The sequence below is a fragment of the Xiphophorus hellerii genome, chromosome 1 (genome assembly GCF_003331165.1).
Source record: "Xiphophorus hellerii strain 12219 chromosome 1, Xiphophorus_hellerii-4.1, whole genome shotgun sequence".
Taxonomy (NCBI): Eukaryota; Metazoa; Chordata; class Actinopteri; order Cyprinodontiformes; family Poeciliidae; genus Xiphophorus; species Xiphophorus hellerii.
The window spans coordinates 7,994,614-8,007,903 of NC_045672.1; the positions used below are offsets into that span (position 1 = coordinate 7,994,614).

The window sequence follows — 13,290 nt, forward strand, 5'->3', positions numbered from 1 at the left end:
TTCTCTATTTCCTGTGTTATGGTGAAATTGCAGGTGATGTTAGGAGCATTGACTTTAACTTCAGACAGGTCCCTGCAACATCAAACACATCCAAAAAAAAAAAAAGCTAGACATGAATTATGTTCAAAATTAATCTGGTGATGCAAACATAAAAATTAAACTATATTAAATAGACATAAAAAAACAACATAGTAGTTGGCTCCAGTGCCATGCTGTTCGAATATTTTCAACATGGGATTTGATTTTGCCATGATGCAATACACATAAATGACAGGGGAAACATGAACTATGGGCAACATTCTCAGATCTTAATTCATTCAGCTTTTTCTCTATGATATGAGCAAACTCACTAGATGTACAACACTGTGTATACTATGCTTATTTTTGATATTGTGTAGTAAATTGTTTTCATTACTTGGTCAAATCTAAACCTGCAGATATTCTCCTGCTTCTTCTGATGATGTCACAAACAAGTGTGCGTAAAATAACCACAGTACTTCTGAGAATATCCATTTGTATTTTTGGGTGTATTTGTATTCTGTCCATTTGCAGTACAGCCTCTGAGCTGTGTGTGAAAACATTACCTAGATTTGTAGATGACGTGGCTAAGAGAAAAGAACATATGCAAGAGGTTTGGAAAGAGGGGCAATGCAGATGTGAGTGGTCAGATTGCAACATCAGGTATCTGCGGTGAGCCAAGTTGGCATAAAAAAAATAAGGTGGTTGAAAATTTGAAATGAAAGCTGACTTTAAAATCTTGTACAGATATCCAGAACTGCTGCATTTGTCACAATTACCATCACATTACTCCTTTCAATATGGCACTTTAATAGAGTTACAACACTACTTTTAAAAATCTGTGGTTACTTTTATCTATGTAGTTTTCTGTAGTTCAGTCTAAGTATTTTAAAATTTGAACCTGAACTGCTTATCTATTTATGCTCTACCACCAAATCAAATGCTGGAAATTAAGTCATAATCCAGTTTGTTCCCGTTTTGACCTAAATTAGACAGACTGAAGCTAAAACCGTCTCTAAAGGTCTAAAACTGTAATTAACTCAGGCATTAATGATGTTTGGATCTCCATGAGTCAGCCTCAGGTCATTATGAATGTGGTTGGTGCCAAAAGTTATTTATTTCTTGACCCTGTAACTAATAAGAAAAGGAACTGACCAACCTAAGATTACTAAAAACAAAGTCTCACCAACGCCCAGTATTAGTGTTTCACTGGTGGGAATAAAGACAGCTGAAGCCACACATGCTCTCTCTCCAGCTTAGAAGTTCACCTATCCTCAGGTTTTTCTGTGGAATATAGCTTCAAATTATTTGTGGAAAATGTTATATCTGTTGAGCATATCTAACATATTTGAAGCAAAATGCAGTTTGGAAAGCTGAAATACCTAACTCGATGATACTTAACACGCTATTAGATGGCATTTAAAAAGCAGCCAATCCAGGAACAATTAATGCATGTTTAGCAATATTTGGTATTTTTAAAGAGAGTTTTGAGTTATTGCAGATTTAATTTAATAATGATTGTACCAGGCAGGTAAAAAATATCACTTGTACAAAACAAACATTTGTATTTCGAAATGGTAAACTTTCTTCCAATAATGTATTGTTTAGCCTTTTTAAAGAGATAAATGTCTTTAACACATGCAGCTTGGACCCACTGCTGGAAGTTTATTTCTGTGTGGAACCAACTTTGCTGTGATCCGTTAGTCTCGTGGTTGTGCAATTTTACATGTGCTGTGTATAGCAACACTAGTCAAGACAAATGGTCGGAAACTGAACAGGAAACAGACTGGCAGCAGCACGACTGTGTTTGACTTAATAATTTTGGGCTGGAATTATGGGTTTCAGCAGCAGGGCAACAATGATTTATCAGTGAGAGCTCAGTGCCAGTTAAAATTCGTTAAGGAGTGGGGGGCGTGGGAGGATGAGAGCAGCCTGCTAATGATGCTGCAACTGTTTCTTGCCATAGATGACTCATGCTCAATATGGGGGAACTAATATCCAATGTGTGAGGAGCAACTCACTCTGTCTCTCACCAACTCACACTCTCATTGTCATGGTGACAGTAAAGACCTTGGTCCAGATGAGCAAAAATCTTTTTTTTTTTAGATATTGTTGGCTTCACAAGTGTGGTTTGAATTGATTATCATGTGGAAGGAGATATATTCACAGTTAGGCTCTTAGCCCAGATCGTGTGAGATCTATGATTGCTAAAAAAAAAAACACCAAACAAATAAATAAAAAAAACAAGAAGCTATTGCCATTGTTTAGCATTTTTTTGTGAGAGCTACTTGCCACAGTAAGATAACTACCTTCTTAATTGGCTGATGCAAAACTCATGTGGGGTGTAATTTCACCTGCTTTGCTCACATTTATTTGCTTTCTCTCTCACTCTTACATTCTCCTGAGATGACAGTTGCCATCTGCAGAGTTATTACTTTTTACCTTAGTCTACAAGATAATTTCAAAAACTACTGACAAGAAAACGTATTGAAAAACCGACTTCAAATGTTAAATAGAACCATTTACTAAAAGCCCTTTTAGATTTTTTATTTCTTAATAAGCTTTGAAATATTTTCTGCATTTTCTGTAAATAACAACAGGCAGTGCCTACCAAACATTAACAGCCAGTTTTTGCTATGTATTTAACTAAGCATAACACAGTACAATGTTTAAGGAGACAGAAAGAAATGTTCCTATATGTACAAGTTATGCTACAATTATGCACATATTTTGAATAATTTTCTTGCTCTTTTCCATCTTAAATCTTTGAATAGTCATAAACTGGAATTTGAAATTGCATAATTTCAACATATTCTTAGATTTGAAAGCAATCTAAATACATTGTGTTTACCTCATAATTTGCCAAATGCCCGCTGTTGCTGCTAGTGTATAATTATTTATTAATACAATTTTTAGGAGAAATGTTTGAATGAGTTAGAACATTTATTTTATGTTTATTTATGCTAATGCCTTGTATTTGTTCTTTTCAGCTCTTCCTACAGCATAATAACAACCAAGAACTATCTTCTGTTTCTTGTATTTTATTTAAAGATTATCTGTTGCCCCCACCTAACCACTCTTTCTAAAAAAAAGTTTCATCGACATCAGATAATGTACAATAATTTGCAGCAAGTGAGTCTGTCCTAAATCTATCCAAGTATGAAAAATGTAATTAGTGTATTAGTCACACAACAATTTAGAATATTTTCCTAATAATAGTTCATCTGATGTGTTCTGGCAACCTTGGAGCCATAGGGGGTGAGTGAACTGGTTGAATGACAGCTAAACACCCCAACCCCACCTCGCCCAGCTCATGATGTCACGATGTTTGTTCAGATGACACTATGAACTCTCACTTTTATTCTTATTGTGACTCTCGAGGCCACAAACATTTTCGACAATAGCTATGCATAGAGGCGAGACTGTCCAGAAATGAGCACAGATGCCTTTAATTATCCTCCCTTGTGATCTCATTTGTAGCTTGTGTTATGTTTCTTGAACTTTGTTGATTCATGAATGCTAAACATTTTTAATAATCAAAGTTTTACGCTGGGTAGTTTAACATAGTTGGATTAGTTTGCTGCAGATCAAATTCTCCGGTCACATTTAATTTATTCCTCTAAGGCAGAGAGGTGTACGATCAATATGCACATTACAGGGCACACCTAAGCATGGCTTAGAATAAAAATCTCAACATATGATAGCATTGAGTAAAAATACATTTGTTTCAAGGCCTTAATAAACATTTTTTTTTAAATGTGTAAAATAATCGAGTTGCTTTTATATTGAACAAACAATTATATATTTATTATAATGCACAATGTCACAAGGCCCAAATCAGCTTTTGTGTAACTTGATGATGAGTTCACTTCACAGCAGTAGCCTGTGGAGTGACATGTGAAACCAGTTGGGCATCTTTGACTTTTGACCAGTGGATTGTTGTCTTTTACTGGGGAAAAGAGTAATTTTTTCCCCAGTAAAAATTACTGGGGAAATTACAACCTGTAGTATGTGATTCTGAAAAGCCATATGGCAGCTTATTCCTGAACAAATGTAATGGAACACATTATGTATTTATATATATAATGTGTTGCATTATATACAGTACAGACCAAAAGTTTGGACACACTTTCTCATTGAATTCAATGAGACAGTGTGTCCAAACGTTTGGTCTGAACTGAGTACAGACCAAAAGTTTGGACACACAGTTGTGTCCTAACTTTTGATCTGTACTGTATATATATATATATATATATATATATATATATATATATATATATATATACACTGTATAGTGGAACATGCCCACGTCCAACCCCACACACGCATTATATAAAAAAAAAATTCCCTTCTCACCCACCGCGGGTGGTTCTTATCCTCTGAGCTCGGGTCCTCTACCAGAGGCCTGGGAGCTTGAGGGTTCTGCGCAGTATCTTGGCTGTGCCAAGGACTGCACATTTCTGGACTGAGATGTCTGATGTTGTTCCTGGGATCTGTTGTAGCCATTGGTCCAGTTTGGGGGTGACTGCCCCGAGGGCCCCGATGACCACAGGCACCACTGTGGTCTTCACCTTCCAGGCCCTCTCCAGTTCCTCCCTGAGGCCCTGGTATTTCTCTAGTTTCTCGTGCTCCTTTTTCCTGATGTTGCAGTCGCTTGGTATTGCTACATCTATCACAACGGCTTTCCTCTGTTGTTTATCCACTACGACAATGTCTGGTTGGTTCGCCATTACCATTTTGTCTGTCTGGATCTGGAAGTCCCACAGGATCTTAGCTCTGGCGTTCTCCGCCACCTTTGGGGGTGTTTCCCACTTTGATCTCGGGGTTTCCAGTCCATATTCTGCACAGATGTTTCTGTACACTATGCCTGCAACTTGGTTATGTCGTTCCATGTACGCTTTCCCTGCCAGTATCTTGCACCCTGCTGTTATGTGCTGGACTGTCTCAGGGGCCTCCTTGCACAACCTACACCTTGGGTCTTGTCTGGTGTGGTATATCTGGGCCTCTATTGCTCTGGTGTTTAGGGCCTGTTCCTGGGCGGCCAGGATGAGGGCCTCTGTGCTGTCCTTGAGTCCAGCTTTTTCCAGCCATTGGTAGGATTTACTGATATCAGCCACTTGGGTTATTTGCTGGTGGTACATCCCATGTAGGGGCTTGTCCTGCCATGATGGTATCTCTGGCACCTCAACCTCCGTTCCCTGTTGTCTGAGATATTCACTGAGCACATTGTCTGTTGAGGCTTTGTCCCTGATGTATTTATGGATCTTAGTTGTTTCGTCCTGGACTGTGGTTCTCACACTCACTAGTCCTCTGCCTCCTTCCTTGCGGCTCGTGTACAGTCTCAGGGTGCTGGATTTGGGATGGAATCCTCCATGCATTGTTAGTAGTTTTCTAGTCTTAATATCAGTGGCTTTTATCTCCTCCTTTGGCCAGCTAATTATTCCAGCAGGGTATCTGATTACTGGCAGGGCATAGCTGTTTATTGCGCGGATTTTGTTCTTGCCATTGAGCTGGCTTCTCAGGACTTGCCTTATTCGTTGGAGGTATTTAGCTGTGGCTCCTTTCCTTGTGACCTCATCGAGGTTGCCATTTGCTTGTGGTATACCTAGGTACTTGTAACTGTCCTCTATGTCTGCTATTGTTCCTTCTGGGAGTGAGACCCCTTCTGTGCGGATGACCTAATTATATATATATATATATATATATATATATATATATATATATATATATAGGTAAGCATTTAATTTATTTTAAATCATTTGGAAACTGAAAATCAACAAACCTTTTGGAAGACATGTTTTAAATGAAATAACCAAATGCATGTTAAACATAAAATCTTCACAACAAAAACTAGCATGAGTGCTGGAAAATTAAGAGTTGTGATCATCCTACATGTCCCTCCAGGGACACCTTTCATCCACACACAGGTGTGGATAAAAGGCATGGATAATTAGGATAATGAACCTTATTCACAACCAACAGGCTGTAACAGTGCCAGTGGCCCTTGGAGATGCAGAGGGTCAAATTGCTCTTTGTGCCTTTATATGATTCACTGAAGGGTCTGATCAATTCTCCAAACCTGAAATGACATGAAATAGGCAGTGGACCACAAAACACGTTTGTCGTAAGGTGACTCGTTGGTTTGTGTATACATTATAAATAACTCATCGACAAGACTTAAATATGTTAATGTCTTACAGCCCAAAAAATTCATTTTAATTGAACTTTACTGAATGGTCAAAAATTTTGCTATCCTTGTTCTCTGTTCTGAGCATTTAGGGAAACTTTCCCACTCATTTAATTCCATTGCCATAAAGGTATTAACTTTTCTGAAATTTTCCAAGAATGTACTTTAATTTATTTCAAATCCCTTTTTTGTAAACTCTCATTTCATTTTTCAGCACTTCCATTTCATTGCTAGTGTCTCTCTCTAAATTAGTTTTGCTTACTAATCTGTCACCCTCACTTTTTTTCCCACCTGCCTCACTTAGCAGTTGGAGCAGTAAATTACATCTAAAACAAGCTTTGTTGGTAAGATGTTATCTCCTGATTCTATTATGAAAGTGCCATTTGAAACTTTAGAGGACTTCAGTTTTTAAAACAAAAGTGAAACGATGTAAGAGACACTAACCCTTATAATCCACTGTTACAGCCTGTAGTTCAGACACAATGTCTTTTTAGTGTTGTTCCAGCATATTTTCTTTCATATGTTTTTTTAATGGTTTTTGGGCACTAGTGGCCTACATTCATTAGTAGCTTGACAGAAAAAACAGCAGAGAGAGAATGGAAGTACATCTAGTAAATCCAGGGCCTGGAATCGACCCTTGAACAGCTGTGTTGTGGCCTGTAGCCCCTGTGTGGTGTACACTCTACCACTGAGAGCAGCACTGAAAACATTTTTATCTGGTCCTCCTGGTGTAAGTTGTCAAAAAATTTAACAGATTTCAAGTGGAGGCTGCATGTGTGAAAGAGCAAGTTATTATTAAAAAATAAAGACGGTGATTACAGAGTAGATTTAAAAAAAAAATTGTCCCATCTTAGGTTAGCAAGTAGCACGATTAGCATGGACTGCATTAGCAAAACATCAGTGACTGTGTATTCACAGATGAGTTGTTCCCAGCCTTTTTTCAGCGCATAGCTCTTCTTTTCCCAACAGCATTTGTGCCCTTGCCAACGTATCCCCCAGGAGCACAGTTGTAAAAACAGATGTGCGTATCTGTGCGTTCACATATCTACGTGTGGACTTTGATACGTGGAAGCGCATATGAGGAATAGCCAAAAAAGTTTTGTGAAGTTTTTCTTTCATACTTCTGGACTAAATGATCTCTATTTAGATAGCTCTTATGGAAATGAGCTCCAACATGCCTTTTTTGTTGTCTGTATCATGGAAAATATTTTCTCCTGTTAAAGCCTCAAATCTCTTCAGTTCATTATAGCAGATGATTTTTATTATCTCCTCCTAAATTATGTTGCAAGCCAGGACTTTCTTATTGCCTTGGTGTCTTGCAGCATGAAACAAGAGACATGCTTTGACATTTAGAAAATCGTTTCCTATGTCATTCTACTTCCTCTGATAATATAAACACATCACTCGCAACACTCACTCCGAAGAGTGTTGCTGTCAGATTGACCCGGTAGTGCTCATGTGAGCTGCCTTTTCTGAATGGAAAAACTGATTGGAAAAGTCTTCTGACATTTGAGCGCAGCAACCCACAAAGAGCCAAAATCGCAAATACTTGAACGCTTAGAACTACCAAATATGGCTTAAAGTTAATTAATAAGCACAGTGCAAAATGTCTGAGCCCTGCTGCAGAAGCTAATGTCTAAACGCCAGCCAATAGCTTTGTGCCAAGATATATCAGCTTCTCAAGTTTCATTTCTGTTTGAATATTTTAGATATGCGCCTTGAAGAAGCATCTGTTAATACTCAACGGCAAATAGGTCCACTGTATAGTATGTTATATCAAGTATAGACTGATGTATAAAATTAGCTTGTGCAACTTCTATCCCAAGTTGAGCAATTCGAGTTGTAGTTACTGACATATCAAACACATGAATAAAACCAAATTAGATAACAGGCTTGCGTAGATGAGAAAAAAGGTGAGGGGCACACCCATGATCCACCGGTGTATTCATCACTTTGAGAATTCCCTCTTCAGTGACTACAGAAATGGAGTATAATTTAACTTTGGGGCCATTTCATTGTTCCTGTAAGCTTCTTAGCCCTAAAATATTCATATTCCAGGCAGGGGAGGAAGAAATCTGTGACAAGAGGCAAGAAGGGGAAGAAAGAGGATAGTGTGTAAGATAGGTAGAGAGAGAAACTGACAGAGTGAGGAAAAAGGGAGCAATGAAATGAATGAAAAAGGAACTTTCAAGAAAGGAGGGACAGAAGGAGTAGAAAACAGCATTTTAACTGATGCTGTCTTCTAAACAACTTTTTTCTCTGTCTTTCTTTTATTTTTTCTCTGACACACTTCATGACAGACCTGTCCAACAAAAGACAAACCCATTTGCCTGTCATCCTTCACAGGCTGCAGTGAAGGGAAATAGTGAGCGCAGACAATCTGTGGAAATATACACCATCATTATGATGTGAATGTCACTGAAAGCAATTATTTACAGATATCCTGTCACACTTGTGCTGATAGCTGCAACTCTGTCACAGTGAGACTAAAGGCGGTATAACATCTTAACTCTATAAAGTGTAGTTACATCAGCTGCATGATGCAAAAACACCACAATCTGACATGGCAAAGGACAATATGAGCTTTACTTATTGTTCGGTACAAAAGGTGTTCCATATACATAAATACTTAACATATGCATGGTATGATGTACTTGCTATATATTAATGAGAAAAAATTAGCTACATTACACAAGCAAAAGCATGTGCTTCAAAACATTTAATACTTGAAACCAAAGGCAAAATGATGTGGAGCTGATATTTTCAACTGACTTCTGCATTTTGTATTATTGGTTAATATAATTAGCCAAATGCTCACATCAGTATATATGTGTATACCCAAGAAATGTAGACATTTCGTGTGACTGTAAAATTTCAATAGTCCTGCAAACACGTCCAAATCCAGTATAATTCGTAGCAGAAAGAGGTTGAAACCTGAAAAGTACAGTATATATATATACAGTACAGACCAAAAGTTTGGACACACCTTCTAATTCAATGGGTTTTCTTTATTTTCATGACTATTTACAAGGCAAGAAATCCCACTTATTAACCTGACAGGGCACACCTATGAAGTGAAAACCATTTCAGGTGACGACCTCTTGAAGCTCATCAAGAAAATGCAGAGTGTGTGCAAAGCAGTAATCACAGCAAAAGGTTGCTACTTTGAAGAAACTAGAATATAAGGGGTATTTTCAGTTACACTTTTTTGTTTAGTGCATATTTCCACATGTGTTATTCATAGTTTTGATGCCTTCAGTGTGAATCTACAATGTCAATAATCATGAAAATAAAGGAAACTCATTGAATTAAAAGGTGTGTCCAAACTTTTGGTCTGTACTGTATATATACTGTATGTATATATATATATATATATATATATATATATATATATATATATATATATATATATATATATACACACTCCAGTAAATCTGATTTTGAGTCAATTCACTCCTTCACTAATTCAGCAAAACAGTGGTAATGAACGGTCAACAAGATATTTACTTCCTCAAATATCTTGTGGATACTGAAAATGGCTAAATTTCACTCTTATAGTAACAACTTCCACACAAAAAATGCTGTTTGCTTATTTCTGGGTGCATCTTTATTATCTTATTTCAGTTTAGTTTATTCTGGTCATATCAGATCAGTTAGTTGTATTGCTGAAAAGTCAACCTGCACAATTAAGTCTTTGGACATGAATGGAAAGTGAAACAGATGTCTGTATGAAAACTGCTGCTTTATTGCTTTTATCAACACATCTATGCATCTGCATTAGAGCAGAAGCTCTTCAAAGTCATATGAACAATTTGAGTCTGAGATAACAGGCATGCATTATATGGAAAATATTTGCTATTAACCTTCCTAATTATACCAATATCTTTAAAATAAATGGTCATAAATTAGATTAAACAATTAAACTCAACGCATTTAAAATAATAATAATAATAATAATAATTAATAATAATAGTAATGTTGTTATGATAGCAATTAAATCACAGTGTACAGATCCTGTAGGCACGTACTAGTTTCTTTTTTCAAGTGGGCATGACGGGTCATAAATTTAATGGTAATTATTGTTGCAGTACTTTTTATGAGTTCAAATATGACAGACTGATAAATTAAGAAAATGCACTGATTAAAATTAGCTCAAATTGTTATACTAAGCATTGGACAAAAGAAAAAAAAGCTTTTACTGCTTGAGGTTAAAATCTCTACCGAAGTCGACTAAAATCCAATTCTGGGTGCACATGCGCACACCTCTAGAGATTTCAGTTATTCAAAGCAATGATGTGAATATGTAAATCAGTTTACAGAGAAATTATGATGTAGACTTTGTACACAATATTTACTTGTTTTAGGTAACTATAATGTAACAATACCATCTGCAGTTTCTGATGTATCCTAATTTGTTCTTGTAACTCTGCAATTGATTAAGGCATTAACCTGTGTAAGCAAACTAAAACAGTTATATAACCTGCCCTAAAGTCAAATTACAGCCAGCATGATTCAAAATGTATCAGGACTTCTGTTAAATTGATGAAAAACATATTGCAGTACTTGTCAAGCATAGTGACACAGAATACCTCAAACACATAATAAAGGTAAAACAGTTTATAGTTTTGAATATATATGTAACCAAAATAATCATTTATTGAAAGAAAATATCACATTTGTGGTTAGAAATTGGGGAGATTTTTTGTTGTTGTTTTTTTAAATTTTTTTCAGACAGGATAAAAGGCTAGGATTTGACAAGAACCTTAATCTCCTATAACCAAACATAAAATGTCATAAGTTGTCGAGTTTTTGTGGAGCTTGGCTTTAGAAGAAATGAAAAATACAAACGGTGGGTAGGTTGTAAAATGGATGAGATGAGGATAAAGTCAAGCGTTGCATAGATGTAACCTGAGAAGAACAGTAAGTAGTTAGGCATGTGGGCTGTTTGGTATCCAGGCAAGCTAGGCTGCTGTTCCTGCTGTTGCTGCTTTAAAAGAAAACCCCCGTCTGAATTGATATGCTAATTTGATTGAGAAGGTGTGGGTGGATATGGAGAAGGTTTTAAGCTGCTAGGGGGACCGAGAGCGAGAATGACAATGGAAACAGAGAGGAAAGAGAAAAGGCGAGTGGGAGTAGGAGACATTATAGGGAGAAGAACACTGAAATGAAACAAATAGGAAGGAGTGGGAACGAGAGGCGAGCATATGGTGTCTTTGCATTTCAGGGTTAGACAGTTTGCAGTCAGTCAGTGGACGACTGTCAGTCAGTTAACAAATAACAGCAAGTATGTAGTCCCTCGCTACAATTACTTGATACACACGCCTTTTCAGAATCAGATTGTGATTTACATGTGTTCTGTAAGCTTCAGTGATCAGCTGAAAGCATCAATGCAAGGAAAATGCATCAATGGATGTTTAACTAGGCCTTCAGCAGCAGTTAAAGAGAATGACTGTCAAGTTTCCCAGCTTAAAGGCTATCTATACAGACGAATTTAAAAAGTATATATAATTGAAAGGCTAATTTATTTTAGTAATTCAGTTCTGAAAGTAAAACACGTTATTTGAGTTCATTATGTAGTGGTAATGTTTTACATTTATCTTTGGTAATTTAAATGATTATGACCCGCAACAAATGAAATTGCATTATTCAGTTCCTTGGAAATTAACATGCGACATAATATCAGTCAAATGGACTTTTAGTACACGAATGCAAACCTATTGAAAAATATGTCCATGTACTTTACCATGATTTGCAGCATTGGTCCAACAAGGCATGGAGACAATAATATTTGTTTCTAAGCTAAGGGGTTAAGCTTCTCTACATTATTGCTTCTAGGGTCTCTCATTTTCCTCTTGAACATGCTGTGCAGTTTTTCTAAATGTTAAACTATTTAAAATCGTTTAATATTTAATATCATTTTCAGTCTCAACAAACAAATATTAAACTTTAAGCATTTATAGTGTGGTCCTGAGCCTAAATACATTTCAGTAAACATTCTTAATAGACCTTTGCATCTTTGTAAGACGTTTTACTTTATCTCTCAGCAAACCATTGCCATTATCAACTAATTCAACCTTTCAGCAAACAGATTTTGTTGTCCACAGAAAATCTGTACTTAAAAATTGCTCGCTCCTCTATAATTGCGGCTCATGGAGTTCAAAAGTTGTACAAGGCCCTTGACTGCCAGTCTGCAGGAGAAGAAAACATAATAAGCTGACAGTAGCATGAGGACATGATTGGACATGGAGTTTCTAGTTTTCTTTTGGTATGCCTTCATAAAAAATAAGAGTTCAACTTTTTTTTTTTGCTTTACTCACACCATCAGATACATACTTTTAAAAAGCTTTTTGTTTGAATGTACCAGTAAATCTGATATTACAAAAGAGGGGATTAATGACATATATTTAATCCTAGCAATTTAATTGGCTTTTTTTTTGCCAAAATAAAGGCTATAATTACAAGCTGCTGCTGTCTCTTCTCCTTTGCAGTATTTTCTAGAAAGCAAGATGGAGAGATTTGTCTGTTGCCTTAAAATCTGTGACGAGAGGCATAGTTGGCTTGATGTGTTTTTTAAAAGGGTTGTAAAAATAGGCATTTTTGAGCTTTAAGTGATGTTATAATAATCTCTCCTCATCACAAACACACCTGGTATTGCTTGTATCCTTTCATGTAAGTTTAAGGAATCCATGAATCTCCTCTGGCAGTCATTTGTGGCGCCTAAACACTTACTCTCATTTAACGCCGCCTATTACCCTAGAGCTGCAGTCTCTCCCACGCCTCAGTCACTCAGCTCCTCTAGACTAGCTGCAGCAGCAGTGAGCAAACACCTGGTGAAACTGCTCCTCCGTAGAGCTTATCATACAAACTACTTTTCAGTCCAATGCTCCTAAGAACAGTTGTAAATTACGTAATGGAGGAACGTTGTTGTGATGACGTGTTGAATGGGACGTGTCGGAAAGAGTAGGAGCTTCTTAAAGAGATATGTCAATTTCAAGGCATCAAATTGGAAAATTTAATTTCTTTTAAGTTATGTGTGCTATATGCAGCATTTATTTTAAATGACTATGTTACTGAAAGTAACAGTC

The 13,290-nt window shown here is 36.7% G+C and overlaps 1 protein-coding gene across 1 annotated transcript in view; it reads left to right on the forward strand.

Annotated features, from left to right (window-relative positions):
• nphp4 (nephronophthisis 4) overlaps positions 1–13,290 on the forward strand; it is a 171,423-nt gene that overhangs the window by 38,567 nt on the left and 119,566 nt on the right. The gene's annotated exons all lie outside the window — the stretch shown is intronic.